A 4,457-nucleotide genomic window follows, 5' to 3' on the forward strand; every position below is an offset into this window, starting at 1 on the left:
TGAAGGGCTTGGGTTCCATTCCCAGGACTGCCGGGTTTAAAAATAAATAAATAAATAAATAAAATAAATTTTTTTTTAAATAAAGACTGAGATGCCCGTGACTGCCACTAGAGGGCAGCACAGGACCGTGACACGGCCATCACGCGTCCATCTTCCTGAAGACTGGCTAACTCCTCTTCCTTTTATTTTCTTCTGTTTCTTGCCTGTCTTTTCCCCCATTACCTTCCCTCTGTAGGGAATGTCTTAGGCATCTAGTCTGTGCCTCTTCTATTTCCTGGTGTTTTTTTTTTTTAAGGAAGGGTCTACAGGGTGTTCAGGGTCTCACTACCGATTGGCTCACAGTGACCCCCCTCTTTACAGCCTCCCAAGAGCTGGGGTTACAGCCGCGCCCCGCGCCCAGGCTCAGTTGCCCTCTCAGCGCGCCCCGGGGCGGGGCCGGCCCACAGCCCTGGGATTGAACCCCTGGCCCCTGAGCTAGTTTGCAGGTGCCTTAATCCACTGAGCTATTTGGCCGGCCCTATTTCCTGAATTTTATTACACATTTGTTTATCTGTACACAGAGGCCTATCTGCAATGTTAAGGACTGTCGCCAGACCTGGCGTGGAGCTGTGTCCCCAGCCTTTTTGTTTGTTGCTACGTTTGTGCCTTTGTGCCCGGAATTCACTGTGCAGCTCAGGCTGGCCTCCAACTCTTGGTAATCTTCCTGCCTCAGCCTCCTAAGTGAGCCATTTTTATTTTTGAGATTACTATGGGGCCCAGGCTAGGCTTGATGTGTCTTTCTGTAGACTGGGGCTCAGAAAACCTTTTCTTTTAAAGGGAAGATAGATGTGGGCCAATGGTTTCTATGGAAACCACCCCACCCCCTCCTAGTGAGGAGGCTGCCTTAGGTGATATGGAAACAAGTATAGGGCTGTGTGCCAATAAAACTTTATTTATAAAAATAAGTGGTGGTGGTTGGTGGGATGGCTCAGTGGTCTAAAGCACCTACTTGGAACAGGCTTGGCAAAGCACAGGGACCGCGGTTCAATCCCCCAGCACCACATGCCAGCCAGCCCCGCCCCCTGGTGGGCGCGGGGCTGGCCACACACACACACACATACACAAATAAATAAATAAATAAATAAAATTAAAAAAAAAATAAGTGGTGGAGGGCCAGGGAGATGGCTCAGTGGAATAAGCACTTCCCTAGTAAATGCAAGGGTCTGAGTTCAATCCCCGGTTCTACCCCTCCCCCCCCAAAAAAAAGTGGTGGAAAAAAAATAAGCGATGGTCTTTGTATTAGCATTCCCAAACAGAACCACTCCGGTATGTGACGGACAGGGGAGAGGGAGGAAAGGAGACAGACAGACAGGCAGACAGATAGACAGACAGATTTTAATTAATTCAATTGGGCAGTGTGGGAACTTGGCACACCTAAAAATTGTAGAGCCATCCAGGCAAGCTGGAAATACAAACAAGAGTTTCTATGCTCCAGTCTCAAGGTAAAACCTCTGAGAATCTTCCGCTTTTGCCCTGAAGGCCTTCAACTGATCTGTTAAGGCCCACCTCTTCTTATGGGGTCAGCCGGACTTAGTCCGGCTATGAATCTTTTTTTTGGTGGAACCGGAGATTGAACTCAGGCCCTTGCGCTTGCCAGGGAAGCGCTAATTCCACTGAGCCAGCTCCCAGGGCCCCTCCGCTGCAGATCTTAACCAGGCGTGTCAGATGCGTTCTCAGCGACACGGAGAATCACGGCTCGCTAAATACCCGGCACCACGGCCTCATCAAATGGACACACAAAATCTGCTAGCGTGCTGCCATCTCAGCTCCTGAAGAAGCTGAGGCAGGAGAGTCTCAAGCTTGAGTCCAGTTTGAGCAACTGAGTGAGACATTACCGGAATTCTAAACATTTAGAGAGGGCAAGGCGCACGCGCAAGACGCTGGGTCCCACCACCTGCACCGCAAGGGAAAAAAGCAATCAGCCATCAGCATCGGTGGACGCCGCGCGGCTTGGTGAGCTGGGGGCGTTTCCGGAGCTGCTCCGACGGCACCGAGCTCCAGGATCCCTCACCCGAAGTGCCCGGGGCCAGGAGGGCTTCGGCTTGTGGAGATTTTCTTTGGCTGTTTCCTTGAGACAAGTTCTCACTATACAGCTGCCGTCTGGCTGCGGAGAGGCTCCTGCCTCAGCCTGCCGCCGCGTGCTGGGATGGCAGGTGCGTGCTGCTCCACGCTGCTTTTATTTTCTCACTGTCCCAGAAGGTGGAAGTTCCTTCTGCTGGTGGTGCCAGGGAACCTGCCAAGCCCTGCGGTTTGGCTGACAAATGCTTTTGTACATACCCAGTTGTCCCCTTTTTAAAACAGGAAACCATTCCTATTGGGTCAGGACCCTCCTGGGGTGATACTATTTTACCTTGACTATCTATCCTCAGATAAGGTCATGTACTGAAGAAACCTGATGGATTAGGATCCGAACATATGAATTTAGAAGGACACAAGGCTTCAAGCCATATCTCCTATTATGAAGATAGTTATTTTTCATTAATGTATAATATTCCATTACATTATCTCATTATGCAGCCCAGGCTGGCCTGGAACTCATGGTGATCCTCCTGTCCCAGCCTTCTGAGCATTGGGATTACAGGGATCCACTACTGCAGTGGCTGGAGGTAAACTTTTAAAAGCTTTTGTTAGTATATGTGATAAATAATAAATTCACTGTGAAGAACTGAGACATATACATAACAAGGATCTTAATCCTTTTTACTTCCCCTCCCTCCCCTCCCTCCTGTCTCCCCTGTCTCCAGAGCCCCATCCTGTTTCCATAAGGTCTACTTCCCTGTTTTCTAACTATCCTTTATTTTGTTCTTCCAATTCTTTATATTTTTGGCTTTCTCATATATGAGAAACCTTACAATATTTAACCTCCTGTGTAGGATTTACTTTACTTAACATATGGTCTCAAGGTGCATCCATTTTTCTACAAGTGACTCAAAGGTATCCTTCTTTATGGCAGAGTAGTACTCCGTTGTGCATAAATACCATGTTTTCTTTATCCACCTCTTGATGACCATTGCTTTAGCTCTTTTTCTCTCTTGAGCTAAGACAAAAATGAGAAATCTTCTTCTATAAGGGGGAGAAGGTAAATATTTTGGGCTTGGACACACAGTCTCCATGGAGACCCCTTATCTCTGCTGGCATCAGGCAAAAGACACCCTGGACAACAAGCAAATGAATGGGTGTGACTGTGTGCCAATAAAACTTTATTTACAAAGACAAATGGTGGGTGTAGGTATTTATCAAGTTCCTACTAAGTGTTGAGGCCTATTCCAGGGCCTGGGAACACAGTGGCCGGGACCATGGTACACAGTTCCGTGAAGCACTGTGGTTACTTCAGACAAGGATGTAGGCGGGAATCCCAAACCAGAATGGTAGATGGCAGGGCCAGGGAGATAGCTCAGTAGGATAAGCTCTTGCCTGGCAAGCACAGGATCCAGAGGCCAATCCCCGGTGCCGCAAAACAAACAAACACAATGGTAGATGCCAAGTGGGCAGCCAGAAAGGAAGGAAGGCCTCACGCAGGAGGAGGAGGAAGAGGAGGAGGAGGAGGAGGAGGAGGAGGAAAAGGTGTCTAAAAGACAAGAATTAACTGGCCTGGGAGATGCCAGGGTGGCCTCTGGCAGAGCACAAGCCGTGCCAAAGCCCAGGGGCAGCACGGAGCCTGCGCGATGCCAGCCCAGGGAAAGGGCAGGGAGGGCCGGCAGGCGCGGGGCTGGGGGCTGCGCGGAGGAAAGTGGGCTTCACCTGAGGTAGAAGGCAGCAGCGGAAGGTGCAGGCGCTGCGGGAAAGGGTCCCCTCCGGGGCTGGGCGGGGGCTGTGGCAAGAAGCAGCTGGCCTCTGTGTGGCCACCACGCCTGCCCCTGGGCGCTCAGGCCTGGTCCCTGCTGTGCACGCGCCCTCGGCTTCTAGGGACCTGTAGGGTTCATGCGGAGAAGACTCGGCGCCCCGACGTGTCCTGTGTGTGTGCGTGCGCAGGCCCTGGGCTCAGAGGCCCAGTGTCTGGGAGAAGCCGACCAGCAGCCCGGTGAGGAGCCTCTGACCCCAGCTGGTGCCACATTCCAATCTCAGCTCCGGGGCTTTTGGTCAAGGTGACTCCAGGCCTCAGTTTCCCTCTTTGCGAAACAGGAGCCAGGACACTGTCTGCTTGCGCCCAGAGGTGGCACAGAAGTGTCCGCAGCACCGAGCGTGGACCTGAGTGGTCGCTCAGCGCACGCACCCGGCTCCGCTGTTCCTGCCGCAGGCACCTGCATGTGGCGACTCCAGGGACCTGCCCAGGCCTGGATCCCAGGGCAGCCGCTGGCCAACAACTGGATAGGGAAGTCTGTAGGTGGCGCACACCTGTCAGGGCAGTGCTCCAGGAAGCTGAGACAGGAGGACCACAAGTTAGAGCCCCGCCGGGCAACTATGGACTTAGCATATAT

The sequence above is a fragment of the Octodon degus genome, unplaced genomic scaffold, assembly GCF_000260255.1.
Source record: "Octodon degus isolate 3935 unplaced genomic scaffold, OctDeg1.0 scaffold00050, whole genome shotgun sequence".
Classification (NCBI taxonomy): Eukaryota; Metazoa; Chordata; class Mammalia; order Rodentia; family Octodontidae; genus Octodon; species Octodon degus.